The sequence below is a fragment of the Desmodus rotundus genome, chromosome 3 (genome assembly GCF_022682495.2).
Source record: "Desmodus rotundus isolate HL8 chromosome 3, HLdesRot8A.1, whole genome shotgun sequence".
NCBI classification, from domain to species: Eukaryota; Metazoa; Chordata; class Mammalia; order Chiroptera; family Phyllostomidae; genus Desmodus; species Desmodus rotundus.
Genome location: NC_071389.1, coordinates 80875489 through 80894776, shown reverse-complemented (window position 1 = coordinate 80894776; position 19288 = coordinate 80875489). Strand labels below are relative to the sequence as shown.

Genomic DNA, 19288 nt, shown 5'->3' with positions numbered 1-19288 from the left:
AGTTTCCCTTTGAGAACTTTTTTTCATCTTGGGAAATAAAAACAAGTTGCTCGGGGCATGCCATTTTTTGTACAAAACTGCTGACTGCTTAGCACTTTGTGGGCAGATGCACTCATAAATCACCCATGATAAAATGGGCAAACAAGTCAAAAGAGTCTTCAAAAAAATTTACTGAAGCTGAACACAGCCTCTCACAACAACACCAGCTGGTGCACTGATACAGATGGGTTCCTAGAACATTCACTAGTGGGGAAGCCTGTACTACAAGGGGCCTGCCCTCCAGAATAATTCTGGGGTTTTTTTGGTCTCCCCCTTCATATGTTTCTATTTTACTTTTCATTCACTGAAAGAGATTTCTAGTATTTAATATATGGCAGGTATTATTCCAAGTGCTCAGTTTGGCTCAAATAAACTCCTATAAAATTTCCTCTAGGTTTGGATGTTCTCACATGGACAACTGAACCATCATCATGAGGCACATGGCTACATATGAGGATTTGCATATTGAAAATACGTAATTTCTTAATTCAATGTATTTTCTTATAATTTATTTTACAAAAGTATGCCTGAAGGAAATACTATACTGTGACCATAGTTACATGATACTTTGTATCCATGGTTGAATGACCAGGTAAATTTTTATAAAGCACTTTGTCCATCTGTTCTCTGGCACTTTGGGGAACAGGTAGAACTTTGGGAACAGTGACAGTGTTACCACTTAGCTACATAGTATTCAAAATAGTAAATACTAAGTCTGTCGTTAGCCTGCCTCTCCCCAATCTCCAAGTATTTGAAGGCCTCAAGTCATATCCAGATGAAGTATGAATTGTTCTTACTTCTTAAAAACTTACAGAAATTGAATTTATTTTACATAGGAAATACTAAAAATATACAATGGGCATTATTTTACACTTTGAATTAAACATTATATAGATACCCAATTCATTATTATAAGTGACATTTTTTAAGAACTCTCGACCCTCTGGAGGTTTGGAACACTATTCTTTAATTTCACAAATCCTTGAGCAAGCACTTGATAGTCTCTGAGGCTTCTCTGGGGAATAAGAGAGATCCATTCCCTGCTCTAATGGAATTTATAATTGATCAGGAGAGATAGACATTAAACAATAACACAATCAGGTATCAATGTATAGTTACAGTAGATTCTGTGAAGGACAAGCACAGAGGACTTATTAAAGAGACAACAGTCCCAGACTTGGGGTAGTCAGGATGTCAGGGAATAGCCAGCCCTGAAGCCACAGGTGAGTAGTGCTTCTCCTCCCAGCACTCCTAACATGCTCTGATGGTCCTTCTTGGACTTCTTCTGTGAGTCCATCTTCTCCCACCAGCTCCTTACATGTTGCTATTTCCCAGGGAGTGGGGTCAGCCACTGCCCATTTCACACTACATACTTACCCTGGCGATTTTTCCCATTCCCACCATTTCTACCACTATGTTAGTTTATGACCATAAACTATACACCTCTAGTCCCAGCCCTCTCCTCATCCCCACCAAACTTCACACATATCTTCAGCTTCTTCTTGGACATGTCCTGAATGAATCAAGTACACCTCAAACTCAAGATGTCTAAGATGAACTCAGTACATTCCCCCAAACCTGGCCTTTCTTCTCTATCCTGTTTCCTGAGGCTGCTTTTATCAACCTCTTGTCTTTCTTGTCTCCTGTCTCTCCCTTATATCCCAAATCCAATTAACCACCAAATCTTGCCAAGTTCATCTCCCAAGCCAAGCTTAAATCAGTCCTCTTCTTTCCATCCCATCTACAACTGTCCTAGTTCAAGCTTTCTTTATTTCTTTCCAGTGCCATAGCAACTGTCTTCTAACTGGTTTTCCTGATTTTTAGTCTTATCCTCCCACTCTGTTCTTCACAAGGCCAAGGAGGGGGGTAATTTTATCTGGAATGTCAATCTTATCACATCCCCATCCCCAGCTTGAGTCCTTTTACTGAATCAATATCACCTACAGCCTAACACCCAAATTCCATTACTTTTAATAAACTTCCTACTTCCATGTGGCTTTACTACTCTCCCAGCCTCATCTCATGTCTCACACTTGACGGTCCCTCCAACTCCACCCAACTGGCAGAGTTTTCCACCCACAAGTAGCTATGTTGTGTCCCAGTGCCTTTATTCCCACTGACTCCTCTCCCTGATGGCCTCCTCTCAACATGGCTTTGACTGGTTATCTCAGAACCACCCTCCAAAACCCAGCTCCGAAGTTTGCTTCCCTAAGAACTCTTCCCTTGGCCATTCCTCAGGCCATATTAAATAACCCCCTCTAGTCTTCATTAATACCCTGTGCATCTCCACAAATTGCATGATGAATAATTAGTGTCTTGTCCATTTGAGGGGTTATAAGGAAACTACCACACAGTGAGTAGGAACAACAGAAACTTATTTCTCACAGTTCTGGAGGCTGGGGAGTCCAAGATGTAGGCAACAGCAGATTCAATGTTTGTTGAGAGCTCAGTTCTTCAACAGTTGTCTTTTCACTGAGTCCTTATGTATCTGAAGGAGCTAGGGATCTGTCTGCCAACATCTATTGTAAAGACACTAATCCCATTTATAGAGACTCCACCTCATAATCTAATCACCTCCCAAAGGCCCCCATCTCCTAATACCACTACTTGGGCTGTTAGGATTTCAACATACGAATTTTGGAGAAACACAAACAATTAGTCTACAATAATTATGAATTAATGTTATTATGTGGCATAATCTCCCCAGTTCATAGGTAGTGTGTTTAGATTCCTACAGCTTAGCATATTTCTGGGCACACAGTGAGAAGTTAATAAGTATCTACTGAATAAATGAATATGTGCATATCAGGCTTACCTGTCTGCTGAGCCTTACTATAAAGCCAGCTCATTCATTTAAAACCTAGCATTCTCAAAGTGTTTAACTGCTGGGTCCTGGGGAGCAGGTAGAATACTAACATGAGCGAAACATAGCCTAAGTCCTGGAGGAACTCGCAGTCAAATGTCAGAGGCAGATATGTAAACAGAAAATTACAGCATGATGTGATAAGTACTATAATAGAGGCATGTATAATGTACTAATGGAGCCTAAATTATCCTGCACATTATTCTGTCATTCTGAATACACAGAAGATGGAGTTAAAGATGAATGTATTGGGTAAATTATGGGAAATTTCAGACATCAGGTAAGAGGAGATAAGGATTAAAGGAATCTCTCTGAGCAAAGTAGTCCGGGCCACTAGCAAAGATAACACTTTTGCCTGATAAGGATTATAACTCATTCCAAGGCCAGTCACTGAGTGATGAAATATAAAGAGCAGAAGATCAGGCCAGGGCATGAGTCTACTGCATGACCTTGAGCTTGTTAGCCATCAACCTCCTTGGAGTGTTAGTTCCCTAGAGCGAAAAATGGGGCCCTGGGATCCTAGAGGGCTGATAGTTTCCTAAAGCCAGGATATCTACTCAGCTAAAGGAGCAGTTGACCAGGGCTGGCATCAAAGAGCTTGTACCCAAGCCCACACAGGTACACCTCCACTCCCACACATACCATGGAACCAACCATAGTGAAAGGTGTTAGGAGACCTACAACACTGCTGGCTACAGGTAGCACAGTGATGGGAAGGAACCAAGGATGGTAGAGCTCAGAATTCTTGAGTTTATGGTGGAAAGCTTTGAGGGAGGGTGATTTCATTCTGGCACAAGGGAGAGGCCTCTGCAGCTGCTGGTGCTAAACAAAATAACCAGTAAATCCCAATTATTTTAAGCTTCAAGACAATACATGTCAGCGGGACTGATCTGTGTTCCACTTAACCTCTTAACCCATGCATTCCCTTTACAGTTGATATATACCTCCACAGACCTTACAGGGTCCCCTCACTCCCCTTTGGTCAATAGTCCTGTCACTAAAATCTCATATGGGTGGGCTACATTTTCCTGCTGGAACTCTAACCAATCTGACCGTGAGCTCCTCCGGGGTTGTCTGATACCTCTGGGCCCTCAGCCCTATTTATGGTGGCAGGTAACTTCAAGATGCTAATAAAGCTTTGTGTGCATGGGTCAGTTCTGGTGATGGGGTATTCTTAATATCTACTTAGGGGGTCTTTAACTCCTGGGACTCCTGATTATTACCACCCTCATCATACTGTGCTGTTTGTATTTTCCTGGCACCCCTACTGCCCAGTATTTACATTGTTATTCCTTGTTTTTTTTAATTGAGGTTTACATGGTACATATTTGTCCATCCTTTTACTGTCACTGTCTTCTAAAGGCCTCTCCTTGATAAAAGGTAGATGATTCTGGAAATAATTAAATATGTGTGTGTTGCCCAGTAAAAGCCAAGGTGAAGGGAGACTAGGACCTTCCTTTCAGTGGACTTTGCATCCCTAGAAACCCTTGTCCATTTGCTGTGATGCAGCTGAGAACTGAGTTAGAATGAAGCTCCTCCATTGGGTTACTTATACTGCATCTAAGAACACTTGTTTTTCTCAGAGGTTACTGTGACTGTCCTTCTTTTTAAACACTAGAACATTCATTAAAGGCCCCCGTCTGAAGTCTGTTTGATGAGATCATGTTTGGTTTTTCAGTCACCAAACCAAGCCAACTCTGAAAGGCAATGGAACCTATATTTTTAGAATATGAGAACTTTCTTGGCCCTCCACTTTGCCTATTGCATTGGGAAACCTGATTCAGGTGCCTTACTCCTTGATCTCTAGCTTTGCTTTCACAATCAAATACAATGTTCTGCGGTGATCTCAGATTGACTCAGAAGAGCAGAGAGTTCTCTGTTGACAGTTTTGAAGGTTCATTTTCAGTTGTGAGGCCAAAGAATGCTTCCTGTTTACAAGCATGAAACTAATTCACATTGTTTTAAAAGTTTAGAGCAGGAAAGATCCATCTGAGGTCACTTGATTCAATGTTTTCATCTTTCACGTGAGAAAATGAAAGCTCAAAGAGATTAAGGGATTTGCCCAAAACCACACAGCTATTAATGGTGGAGTAATGACCAGAATACAAGTCTGTTAACTAATAACAAGCCCGGTAAGCTTTCACTCTTTCTTGAATCACTTTATTTTGTACCTAAATTCTAGAACTTTTAAGTGAATTTCTCTTGTATGAATTAGCTTACATGTTACTTGATTATGGGAGGTCTGATGAAGTTATTAAAGAGAAACTCTCTACTTAGGAACACCTTTTTTTACACTCTGTGTCAGATTTCACATGTTTTGCAAATAACCTGTTAATCAGAAATGTGTACACTTTCTCATAAAACTCATATTATTCACTCATAGGTTTTTATTTCTTGAATTAATCAGCAGACTTAAGAAACATATTTGATGCTGACCATAAGCACATTTCATTTTAAGGTTTTGAGTGTTTTCATGTGTATTCTTGTTTTCCTGACAAATTCACCAAAAGAACTTGTTTCAGCCATGCATAGAGACGTAGGTCTGAGTCGTGGACACTCATATGTCACATGAACTGCACTCTGATTTGCTGATTTTCTGCCTAACAATTGTATCATTTGCTGTAAAGGGGGCTGTTGTAGTCCCTAGGAATAATTGTGAATTTGTCTATTTCTCCTTTCAGCTCTACCAGTTTTTGCTTTATGTACTTGAGACTCTGTTGTCTGGTGCATATAGCTTTAGGATTGCTATGTTTTCCTGTTGATGGATCTTTTTGTCATTATGTAATATCTCTCTTTGTCTCTGGTAAGTTTCTTTGTTCAGATAAAGTCTACTTTGCCTGATATTTATATTGTTTTTTCTTGTTTTTTAAATCAATGCCTATATGGTATATATTTGTCAGTTCTTTTACTGTCATGCCACCTACATCATTACATTAAAGTGAATGTCTTGTCAACAATACAGTTGGGTTATGGTGGGTTGTTTTTTTTTTTTTTAAATCCACTGTGCCAATATCTGTCTTGTAATTGGTGTATTTAGACCATTTATATTTAAGGTAGTTGTTGATATGTTAGGGCTTCTTAAGTCTTCCATTTAATTTTTTTTCTATTTTATTTGTTTTTTGTACTTTGTCCCCCCTTTCTTGCCTTTCTGAGTGTTTACAAGCATGTGCTGAACACCTTTGGTGATTCCACGTTGATTTATAGTGTTTTTGCATGTATCTGTCTCTTTGTATAGTTTTCTTAGTAGTTGCCCTGGGTATGACAATGTACAAACGTGACTTTTCACAGTCTATGGGCATTATTTTACCACTTCAGATGAAGTGTGGACATATTGCTTTCATTTCAGACCCTTTACCTTTCCCAGTTTTAAGCATCATAGTCTTGAGCATCAGTTGATCGGTTTTATTCTAACCATTACATGTAATTTATAAAATTTATGAGAATAGTTAGACTATTTTTTTTTCCTGCTCTTTGTATTGTTCTTCTAACCTTTCCAGTGCTTCAAGTTTTTCTATTATCATTGTCTTTCAGTTTGAATTACTTCCTTTAGCCATTCTTTATGGGAGTGTCTGCTAACAACAAAATTCTTTAAATTTTCCTTAATCTGAGAATGTCTTTATTTCCTTTTAGTTTCTGAGGAATTGTTTTGTAAGATATAGATTCACTGTTGACAGTTCTTTTCTTCTAGAACTTGCAAAATTTTGTGCAACACCCTTCTGGCATCCACGGTTTTAGATGAGAAATTTACTTTTATTTGAATTTACATTCCCCTATGGTTAATGCATCACTTCTCTCTGGTTACTTTAAAGACTTTTTGTCTTTAATTTTCAGAAGTTTAATTATGATCTGTTGTGACATGTATTTCCTTGATTTATCTTATTTCGAGAAATTTTTAATTTCTTAAATCTATAAATTTACATCTTTGACCAAATTTGAAAAATTTTCAGCTATTATTATTTTTTAACATTCTTTTAATCCAACTCCTTTCTCACTTTTCTGGGGTTCCAATGATGTGAATTTTGGATATTTTACTATTGTTTCACACTTAGTTCCTAGAGGCTCTCTTCATTTTTTTTTTTAGTCTATTTTCTCTTCATTTTACAAACTGAGCAAATTTTATTAATCTGTTCTGAAGTTCATGGATTCTATCCTTTGTCATTTCCACTCTACTATTGAGGTCATCCAGTAAGTCTTTTTTTATAATTTTAAATTCTTTAAAAAAAAAAAACCAGTTCTGTTGTTGTATCTTTCAGTTCTATAGTTCCTGCTTGGTTATTTTTTTATAACTTTTCTTTGCTGATATTTTTTATTTTTCATTTGTTTCAAGAGAATTTACAATTGTTCATTGAAGCACTTTTAGAATAACTGCCTTAAAGTTTATATGAGATAATTCCAACATCTGATTCTTCTCTGTGTTGGTATGTATCAGTCGATAGCCTTTTTTTCATTTAAGCTGTACTTTTCCTACTTCTTAGTATGGCCAGTGATTTTCAGTTGTAACCTATATATTTGGATTATTATATTACAAGTTTCTGAGTCCCGTTTAAATTTTTATTTTAGCAGTCAGCCACCATGTTTAGGTGCAGCCATGGATCCTGGCCTCACTTTTGTGGGCTGTGGTTACAATAACAATTTAATTTTCCCTTTGTCATGCTACTTTGATCTGCTTTGTTTATCTGGTGCCACGGGGGCTTCCAGCATAACAACCAAAAATATTTCCTACATTACCAAAAGTGCTCTGGGAAGAAAATCATCTCCAATTGTTTTAAAGGAAATTGCTGTATAGAAATCAGAAGAATTCAATGTCCCCAGTATGGGAGAGACCATGGTCCTGTGGAAAGAAGGGCATGTGTTCTCCTCTAAAGCCCTAGGAAAGCACTTTAGGATCCCAGTCTGTGTTTGCATGCACCAACTCCTGTGGCCTGGGAAGACAAAAAGGCTTTTTTTTTTTGCCTCTTTCCACAACTGCCCACTCTTGTACTCAGCAAGGCTACTGATAAGGACTCTTATAAAGGAACAGGATTTGATTTCCTGTGTAGCCCAGCTCAGACACTAATCTAGCCCTTGACAAACAAGTGTTCTTTATTAAGGAATTACAGCTATCCAGTTTCAAGGTGAAATCCTCTTAGAATTACATACGCATGCATGCATATTTATATGTTCTGCTTTAAGACATGCTGCCAAAGATCATTATCAGATACATCCTTTTGCTTGTTAGTTGGTTTTCTTATTTCTACATTGCTAAAACAACATCACATGACCTTTGAAAGTTTTTGTTTTTCTGCCTGGAAACATAGGGCAGTGTTTTATAAAAGCAGGGGAAAAATTGCTGTGCTTTAAATTAAAAAAAAAAAAATTTCTTTAACTTAAAAAAAAAGAGGCATAGCAAAAGCTACAAAATTGTGGAGTTGACTTATCTGGTCAAAAGGAGTTGTTTGGGTTAATTGTTGACTGCCATCTAATAAAATTGCCATTCTCAAACTATATGAAAACGAAACAAAACTTCACAGAACCTTTGTTTATAAACGACTGAAGTTGAAGGTCAAACGTGTTAGCTTCCTTGGCATTTTCTGCCTATCAAGCAACTCTAAATTAGTGTATATTAATTATTCACCTGGAATTATTTTACATTATCTCCTTGGTTGAGGAGCACCCATGGTCACTAAGTATTTTCCAACAATCTCCTCAAGAACATTCATGGTGTTTGGGGCTATTCAAAGTGATGTCAATTTTTGTCATGGCCTAAAATAAATGACATGCCAATGAGAAATAAAATCAGTCTCTCTCTCTTTCTTGCCTTCAACAAATTAGATATATTGAACCTCGGCCTGCTCAGGATAAGAATGCTTTATAGGTTGTAAGCTCCTGGAGGCAGAAGTACAGGTGATACTCAGTTGGATAGACTAAATGTCTCCCCCTGACCCTGCACTCCAGCACCAACCCTTTGTACACTTGTCTTTAAAGATGTTAAAACTTTTTTCTATGATATTCTGACTTTTTCCTTTCTGTCTCCACCTTCCAAGATTTAGAGGCAGTCATGCTAAAACGATTCAGAAAAGGCCTACATAGAGAGTATGTGAAGCATAGCCATTTGTCTTCAGGGCTGTTCCCAAACCATGAGCCTCTTTGCCAATGAACTCACTTGAAGTGCTAGAAAACTGATTTTTTCCCATGTTCTTAGAAACAACAATTACTCCACCACAGGCCTAATGACACCACCCCCCACAGTTGTAGTAACATAAAACAGTTTTTACGTAGTTGGCTCTTGAGTTAGTGTAAGCATCCCTGGCCCCATCAATCTGGCTTTAACTTTCAAAGTAAGCTTGATAGCTCAGGAGCTAAGAGAGTACACACTGGGTGTAGAAGCCACTGGGCTGTGAGCAAGTAGGAAAATCCAGCCCTTGGCCCTGGTACTGCCATTGTTCTACCATCAGTGATATCATTGGGATGACTCTAAGGGTAAAAGGATAACTGAGGAAATGTTTGCAAGTTGCTAGATGATTTGAGTGGCTCTCAATTTGCTTTCTGTCATTTTGACAGGCTCCCAGCCTGTAGTTAACTGTTAGCTGCTAAAGAAGCATGGACTCCCAGGTAAAGTGAGGCAAAATATTTTACACAGTGGCCAAGAGTGAGTTCTCCAAGGTTAGTGTGCCCAACTTCAGTTCTGGTTTCACTTCTTCCCACCTGTGTGACCATGGGCAAGCTAATGAAACTCTCTGCGTCTCAATTTCTTCAACTGTAAAATGAGGATAATAATAATAATAATTAATAATAATAATAATGCTCAGCTCATAGCATTGCTCTGTAAGCTGAACAAGACTGTACCTGTGGAGTGCTAACGACAGAGCCTTTAAGATAGTTAGTCCTCAATAAGCATTAGGGTTTATGATAGAGGAGGTACTTGGAGAATGTCTGCCCTCACAGCCACCCCCTGAGCAGAATGCCCACCTGGCCAACAGGAAGTGTCTCACCACTAGGAAGTGTGTTTGCAGGAGCAACTTTTGCAGTGTGTTTTCAGTTATTGGCATGGTGGAGGTGCTAAACCTATTGATAGTCTTCCCACTGCAAGCCTGAATTCCTTCCAGAAAACATTCAATAGGAACAATTTTCAAACATATTGCAGAGTTTTCTTAAGGTCAGCATTAGTTTTTAAACTGGAAAAATGTTGTAACTCTTGACCTGGGGCTTTCCATTAAGACTATCATGACCCAGAATTTCCCAATATCCCTGTTAAGTTTCTTTGGAATTGAAAAGAACAGCTGAAACTAACCTGAAGTCCAAGGTTTATGAATTATCATCACCTCTCTCTGAGAGAAAGAGAAAGAGAGGGAGGAAGGGAGAGAGAAACAACTAACTAGGGGGCAGGTTCATGTAAGCAAGGGGGGTTAGGATAAAAGAAAGCACTCAATATTGAGTTTGTTTTAATCAAGGGGGATGTTAAGAGATAGAAGTGTCTTTCAGGTAGCAGAGAGAAATATGGACAAATGCAAGTGTGCTCAACTGTTTGCCAAATTATGAAGCTATAAAACTGAGTTTGAATGCATAGCCCAAATATTGTCTAGTTAGAAGTATTTCCTTCTGAAGAAATCAGATCTTAGGAGTGACTGTTATACAATGATAGAGGCTAAGTGTTCATGACCCGAAGAGACCTTGGGCATCCTGGGAGTTCTCTGTGCTTGACAAGTAAAGAAAAAGTCCTCAGAACCTCAGAGATCATAGAAGGAAAGAGGTTGCTTGGTCCCCCAGTTTCCCTGCTCTTTCAGTCCTATCTCCAGCTCAGCATAGAGACAAGGGAAGCTGAGCTGTGATCTATTCACCAGACCCACAGAAGAGGGAGTCCCTATGTCCATGCTCAGAGCATCTAAGAGGGTGCTCTGTGAGCCTTCTCAGTGAGCCACATTGAACACAGCAAAGCAGAACATGTCAGCTTCCTATCCTGTCAGTGCTATGGACTAAATGTTTGTTCCTCCCAAAATTCACATATGCAAACCCTAACCCTCATTTTGATGGTTTGGGGAAGTGGGGCTTTTAGGAGGTAATCAGGGCATGAGGGTGAAGCCCTTATGATGGGATTAGTGCTCTTAGAAGACACAGGACAGTGGTGGCTTCCTCTCTCTGCTCTCATATTTTTCCTTGCCTGCAACCCTCTAAAGCAAGTATTATTGTGCCATTTTTCAATTCAAGAAGCCACATTCAAGGAAATGAGTGGTTAAATAACTTGTCCAAGGACACAATACTAAATAACAGAGAACTGAAGCCATTGCTCTCTGACTTAGAGAAACATTATAATATGGGCAACTCTACCTATTTGTTTTGCAACTACTCCATGTAAGTAACTAAAATTTTCGCTAAATAAAAAAGTTATTAAAAATTAAATCCACTCTTTAAATTGCTCTACTCTCTCCAAATAATTCTCCAAATATCTCTCCAAATAACTTATGAGAGTTTTGCTTTGTTTATATGTTAAATTTCCTGGAAATTTTGAAAAATAATGTGCTATATTTTTACCTGGTGATATTTCCAGCATCTGTGAGTATATTCTCAAAGTATTGTCTTGTACTTCTTGATGTAAAACACTTAGAAATAGAGCATTTTGGGGGGAAAGATCCCTGTAAATGTTAGGTTTGTCACCAACATCATCATCATCATCATAATCACCACCACTTTCTAAACAAATAATCATCTGTTACATTACATTTTTAAAGCCAGTGAACATGTTAGACTCCACCACTGGACTGTGAATGACTCAAGAGTAGCAACTTAGTAGGTGCTAAGTAACATTTTATAAAACAAATGCAGGCATACCTCATTTATTGTGCTTTGCTCTATTGAGCTTTGCAGAAACTGCATTCTCATAAAAATCGAGGCAAGACCCTCCACCAAGAAAAAGGTTATGACTCTCCGAAGGCTTAGAAGATAGTTAGCATTTTTTAGAAATAAAGTATTTTTAATTAAGGTATGAACATTTTTTAGACCTGATGCTATTGCACACTTAATAGGCAACAGTATAATGTAAACATAATGTTGATAAGCTCTGGGAAACCAAAAACTTTGTGTGACTTCATTGCAATATTTGCTTGATTGCGGTGGTCTGGAACCAAACCCGCAATATCTCTGAGGGGTGCCTGTAAATCCCTGCGCTCACAATTACATCTTTCAGCAATGTATCTTAAAACCAATAGGCAGTTTGTTTCTGTTTCTGTTTCTAATTTGCCTTTGCCCTGAGGGAAGAGGGACATGGCCAAAGTGGTGTGTTCTCCATGACTCTTGGCCACTTTTCATGAGAAGCCCTGTTGTTCCATGCAACTGATGTTTGGGGTAGGGATCTGATAGACTTAAACCCACCTGTTCCAAGGTGGTTTCCCTCATGCATATCCTCCTTCAGCTGTGACTCAACTAGGTCCCGCTATCTTCTCTTCTTTGCTGTGCACCAGGGGAAAATCTCCACACTGGAACAAAATTAGAGTGACCCTCATATCTTGTAGACAGACACAATTTAAAAGGGGTCAAGTCATCTTTTCTTGCTGTCATGTCAAATGTTTCTTATATCATGTTCCCATTTCCACTAAATGCCAACAACTGTTTATAAGTCCCTGGAAGCTAGGAAGACGGAGGGTTTAGTTCCAGAAGCCTGATGTATCAGGAAATGTGAACTCTGAAAAACAGAAGTTTTCGCTGTGGCTTTGCTGAGCTAGCATACTCTGTGTGTCCACTGAGATAGCATGCCCCATCACATGAGCTTGCTCGGCCAAATGGTGACGCTTGGCTAGGGTATTATTGTTTTAAAAGATGTTAGTTCTCAAAAGAAAAAAGCAAACAAAATATAACCAGAGACATTGAAATTAAGAACAAGGTAACAGTAGCCAGAGGGGAGTGGGGAGGGGATAGTGGGGAGAGGGGTCTATAGGAGCTACTATAAAGGGCACAAGGACAAAATCAAAGGGGAGGGTAGAGGTGGGGGAGGGAGGTGGGACTGGTTGGGGTGGGGTGGAGGGATGGGGAGAAAATGTAGACAATTGTAACCGAATAAAAAATAATAATAATAAAATTAAAAATATATATATTAAATAAATGAATGCAAAACATAAAAAAAATTTTAAAAATGTTAGTTCTGGGTAATTGCAGGCTCAGCACTATCCAACAGACCTTTCTGCAATGATGGAGGGTTTTTTTTTAATCTACACTATCCAATAAGGTAGCTGCTAGCCACATGGAGTTATTAAGCCCTTGAAATACGGCCAGTACAACTGAAGAACTGAATTTTTAAATTCTATTTAAGTTGACTGATGTTTAATTAGTCCCACATGGCCATTGACTACCATACTGGGCAGTGCAACTCTTGAATGACCAACTGTCCCACTTTACCCAGGACTGAGGGGTTTCCTAGGGTGCAAGACTCTCAGTGCTAAACTAGGACAGTACCAGGCAAACTAGGATAGTTGGTCACCCTAAACCAGATCCTTTCGTAAAATATGTTTGGCATTTTTGGAAGTGGGAATTGGACATGTTCCAGCTCCAGTGCAGAGTAAAAGGGAGAAAGATGCAAAGACAGATGAAGAACTGAGAGTTTTCCTTCCCAAGCAAAGCACAAATAAATGTTTTTCTTTAAAAAAAAATGAATTGAAGAGACCACAGGGTTCATCCTTTAACTGAATAGTCTATTTAAAACTGCAATAAAAATAAAAATACAGAAAACACAAGACACTCATCCTCAAATGGCCTGCTGAGCCCACCAGTAACTGGCCTGACTGTGTTTTGAATCTCATTGGAAAGTGGAAGGCAACTGCCGAGCTCACTGAAAAATCATAACTGCCTTGAATTTCTGTTCCCAACCGAAGGTGTTTCTTCTAGGAGTTTCTTCTCATATATGTTTCTCCTGGAAAAGGCTTCTCTACCTCAACTCATATCTACATGCCAACCAGAGAGCCTGAAACTCACCACTAGAGGTGGATTCCTTCAGGTTAAACACTGTTCTCTATTAAAATACAGATATCTTCTAAGACAAGTCACATATGACCATAAATGAGGGCCATTTGTAATTTTTTAAATTTTTCAAGTTGATAACTTTCAAGGTACTAAAGGAATGAGATAGCTGGATCTGTAGTCTCCCTTATTAGTTAAAAATTTTGAGCTATGTCCGTATGTGTGTGTTAGGTAATCATTGTCAATCTACACACTTTTGTAAAGGATTTTAAAGAAGAATGCCACAGTTACCTTTTACTTTGTTTTATTTTGCTTTCCTTTGCTGTTATGTCTCTGCTTCACTCAAGTTAAATAAATATTCATATTAAAATGCACATGTAATTCAATATTAGTCACCTGAGTCACAATCACTCTATCAGTAATGATATCTTCGCATGATTAAAGAGTTAAAAATCTCACCATTAATAGGAACCTAATCAACAAAACGAACAAGCAAGGCAAGTATAGCCAAAGACATTGAAATTGAGAACAGGCTGACAGTGACTAGAGGGGATAAGGGAGGGGATAATGGGGGAAAAGGGTGAAGGGTCTGCAGGAACAATTATAAAGGACACATGGACAATAACAAGGATGGAGGGGTGGAAATGAGGGAGGGAGGTGGGGAGGGTTGGGGTAGTGGGGAGGCAGAAAACTGTACTTGAACAACAATAAAAAATTTTACAAAAATAAAAAGTTAAAAATCACTCTATTTCAGCATTCTAGCATTTATTACTTAAATTTTTATTTCTCCTTTTCATTTAATCTCATCTTGTGCATTTCTTTTTCTTGTCATTGGGTCATTGGTAGAAACTAGAGCTACAGTTGCTGAGATAAATACGAGAATGATTCAAGGTCTTAGTTTTGGTTTCCATATGAACCAACTTATTTTCGATCTTTCTGGCAGTGGTTACCAAACTTATTGGGCATAAAAATTACTTCGGGGTCTTTAAAAAACTTTCCCAATTTCTCCCCAAGCAATTCTGCTCCACTAGGTGTGGGGAAAGGTCAAGAATCAGCTTTGTTATAAGACATTCCCCCCCGCACCATGCAAACAGTCTATGATTGAGCTGCACACATATCCCCGGGAACACTGGAGGGGAGAGTGGGAATGGATAATCACTAATGCAACCTCATATGGGGTAAAACAGTCTCTCTCAACTATATTACATGGTGACTGCAGCTTAGGACCATGATCGCAGAATTGCTAGGAATGGGGGACTAAAAGGAGGAGGTGTATGGGTGTGGGTGTAGATGTGTGCAGATGGAACGCCAGGTTTCTATCTATGAAGTTAAACACTTGGAATTGTTTTCCTTTTCTTTCTCAAAGATGAAGCTTATTTAGAATATATCTATTTTCAATAAACTAAATACTCCTTTAGAAATTATGCTTTGTGTCCTTTGTTAGATGATTGGATAAAGAAGATGTGGTAGAATACAATGGAATACTACTCAGCCATAAGAAAAGATGAAATACTGCCATTTGTGAAAATATGAATGGATCTTGAGAATACCATGCTAAGTGAAATAAGTCAACAGAAAAAGTAAAGAACCATATGATTTCACTCATATGTGGCATATAAAACTGAAAGCAACAAATGAACAAACAAGAGAACAAACAAACAAGAACTCATAGACACAGGCCACAGTATAGTGGTTACCAGAGGGAAGGATAGGAGGTAGTAAAGGGTAATGGGGGTCAAATACATGGTGACAGAAGATTTGACTTTGAGTGGTGGGCACAAATGCAATAATAAGCTGACATATTACAGAGCTGTATACTTAAAACCTCTATAATCTTATTAACCGAAGTCACCCCAATAAATTTAACTTAAAAAAAGAAATTATGCTTTTTAAAGCTTATACCTCTAAAGAATTATTTGTAAAGTCATGTCTACTTAACAACTGTGCCATTTTTTCTCTTTATAAAAAACAATTGTTCAAATTGGAGGTCTTGGCTCATGGTTAACAATGAGACTTCGGTCAGGTGTGAATCTTGGCCCTAGAGTAAACTTACTACTGGGGCATTGGAAGAATACAAACATCATATGACATCCAACTGTCCTTTTGCTTTTTGCCACAGATGAGTTATGTACTTGGCCAGGGGGTAGATGTAAAATTTCTTTCCTAGAAAACTCTTAAGCCCCAGCAATTAGATCCTAAATTGATGAGCCTGGTCCTCGGGTCGTAAATATATCCAGACCTGTCTTTCCCAGCATAAGCACAGAGCATGGTTCTGAAGGTAGATATCAATGAGTTCTCATTGATAAAGAGAATGGTAGTTGTTATAAAAATAGAAATCAAACATAATTTCAAATTCACATTCTTCATTAAGTCTTCCTGTAATTTTTAAACCTTCACCATTTTCATTTTTTTGTTTTGATTCATTACCTTGTAAAATCATAAGCCTAATTAGACTTATTGAACTGAATTGAATTTCTTTTTCTTTGCTTATAGGAATTAACTTGGCAAGCCATAGTTAATTTAGAAAGCATGTTTGCACTAAATATTTTATGTATCTGACCCATTGTATACAATTGTGCACTGTGATCCCTTCAAAATGCTGCCTACAGCCCTTGCTAGGACAGTTCAGAGCTGCAGGGACACTTCAGGGAGACCTTAACAGTGTGAGAAAGGAGCGTTTCCTGTTTCTGGATTTTGCGTAAGACATATCAGGCTGAGAGAAGAGTATTCTGGTGATTAGTCTAAATCAAAACCATGGGATTTCTGACCCAGAAACCCTGACATTCACTAGTTGGGCTCAGTAGGAAGATCTGACAGCAAAGACACCCCCAAACAGTAAGGACACAGCGTGCTGCAGAGGTTTTACATCCAGCACCTCATTCTGTCACCTTCCTTCCAGGGCTATCATGCTTCCCCACCAAGTCTCACTCTCCTCTCTTGTAGGCCTTCAGGATGGTTTTCAGTGTTTCCCAAGTATCTTTCAACTACTCCCTTCCCTGGTAAATAGAGAGGCAGCTAGCTATTCACCTTGACTGAATGGCACAGCACCCAGGCCAGTGATTTCCCCGTCAGCCTGTAGTATCTGGGGCCAGGGGGTGCCCTTTCCCCCCCCTGCCTCTCCCACCTGGAAACTTCATCACCAATGTGTATAAATATCTGACACACTGGGGAATGCAGGCTGGGCTGTACTAAATGCCTCTTAGATTTTTTCTTTCTCAGGACCTAGGGAAAACTTTTCCTGGTTATGAAAAACAGAATAAATGACAGTCAGAATCCTAGGCTTTGAAAGGAAGAAGTATGGAGGAAAGGACATTTTCTTAATTTCAAGATATCCAGTGTTCCAGGGATGATTCACTGTGTGTTCAAATGGCTGCTGCCTGGGGACCTGTTGCTGCTTATCTGGATAAGCAAGTTGGGTGTAGCACACTTAAGCAGCAAGTGGCAAGACACACCTGTGCTTGCTTTTCTCCCTCTCGCTCTCTCTCTCTCTCTCTCTCTTTTTTTTTTTTTTTTTGGTCTTGATAGATTTGTCAGGTCTCAGTCTTCCAGAGAGGGGTCACTCCGCAGCTGAGGCTGTGGGTCCATGTGTACTTTACCAGGGACCTTCTGACAGCAAGAGCCCCATATTGGTTGACTAACCTACTAGTGACATCAACAGTTTAAAGTTTAGGAACATTTTAGCTAGATTAGAGCAAGTCCCTGGGGAGGATTTAGAGGTGAGGAAGGCCCTCAATGTTTCAGAAAACATATCCTGTAAACTTGCCTGCTCTGCGGTTTCTACCTGCAGGTTGTTGCCTAATGGGGTCAGGAAACACCATTTACACTATAGGAATCTGATAATAAATACCACTGTCAGCTGGTTATTTCTTGAGAACAAAAGAAAACAAATGCACAGTGTAGTGTTTAATTTGGAGAAAACTAGAAATGGATAAAAGGCATTATGCTCTGGGATCCCATTTTACTGAGTAGGCAAGAAGTTTCCCCATCAACCCCTCTTCATCTCTGACCAAAGCAATAAAGGGCATTAGACCTCTTTGTGTGAATTCACACTGGAATTAAAACTGAGAGAACAACTGGCAACAGTTTATTGACACACAAGACAGATGTTCAGAAACCCAAGTTGCAATTCTGAGAAGCTACAGAAATCCATGTCCCTTCCCTCTCTGTAACTGTTCATCTTCACACAGTGATGAACCTCAGATGCTGACTCTAACATGCATGGAACTTGTCCCAATTGCCGGAGTCTCCTAAGAAAGGGAAAGTAGAGAGCTCGAGACCAGGCCCAGCTTCCTGTGCACAGGGGATTTCTAGGCCCAGAGCACTGCCCCGCTGAGTGAGACCTGCTGAAGATCATGAATGTTATGTGGATGCGGCAGCCTCATTACCCTCTCAGCCCATTGCCCTCTCACCTGGCCACACAGCCCCCTCTCCAAGTAATTGTCAGGCGGGCAGACACTCACCTGCAAGCTAGTTTTCTTAAGATTTGGCTTCACCTTCTGAATGACTCTCTTCCTGAATATGGGTATTGCGACCCAGGATGAAAAAAAGCTCAGGTCTCTTTCATTCGTTGGTAGTAACTCATTTCGCAGATTGAAAAATAGAAAGGACCAGAAGGATGGCTCTGGTTTGGAGGGTGTCTTAGGCTGGTAGCCTGTGAGAATGCTGTCAAAGGTGAGCAGGCAACATACCTAACTGATGAATGGTAATAGTTGAGACTGCCAGAAAGTGTGGGTGCGGCAGCTGTCAAGAGCCACTTTTTTTTTTTTTTTTGTGAGTAGGAGTTTAGAGGCAACTCCCTCCAGAGTTGGCATCATCCACCTGTAGTAGGAATGTGCAGGGATAGGGTGATAGAGGAAGAGTGTGGGAGTGTGTGGATGTGGGTGTGTGCAGACACAACACAATGAGTTTCTCAATGAAGCTAAGAATAGTTTTCCTTTTTTAAAAAATAGCTTTATTGAGGTATAATCAATATATAAAAATATACTTAATATGTACAATTTGATGAATTCAGACATATGCAAACACTTATAATACCATCATCCCCATGGTCAAGATAATAGACATATCTCATACCTCCCAAAGTTTTCTTGTGTCCCTTAGCCTTTGTGTGTGTGTGTAGTAAAATCACTTAACATTCGATCTATATACCCTCTTACCAACATTTTGAGTGCATAATACCCTATTGCTAATTATGGGCCCTATGTTGTACAGCAGATCTCTAGAACTTATTCATTCAGCAGAACTGAAGCTTTATGTCCATTGCACAATAGCTCCCCATTTAAAACCAATTTTCCATTAACCAAACCCCTATTTCACAAGAAGTTACAAGAGCTTTGGGGTTTTCTTCCTTGGCATAGCATGATTTAGCAGTGATTTTAAAACACTTTGAAAGCATTAGAGGCCTCTTTCTTTCAAAGTCCTGCACCTGAGCCCCACATTACAAGAGATATCAAAGCAGAGCTT

At 39.3% G+C, this 19288-nt stretch overlaps 1 protein-coding gene across 2 annotated transcripts in view; it reads right to left on the bottom strand.

The window, feature by feature from the left end:
- The window catches only part of ADTRP (androgen dependent TFPI regulating protein), an 87114-nt gene extending 68611 nt beyond the window's left edge, over window positions 1–18503 (bottom strand). Inside the window, exon 1 of one of the 2 annotated variants that reach the window (XM_045199596.3) lies at window positions 18286–18503. The gene's annotated coding sequence lies outside the window, so the exon portion shown is untranslated. The remainder of the gene's footprint in view (window positions 1–18285) is intronic. The other variant, XM_024565318.4, reaches the window with a different exon arrangement.
- Between the last annotated feature and the right edge of the window lie 785 nt (window positions 18504–19288).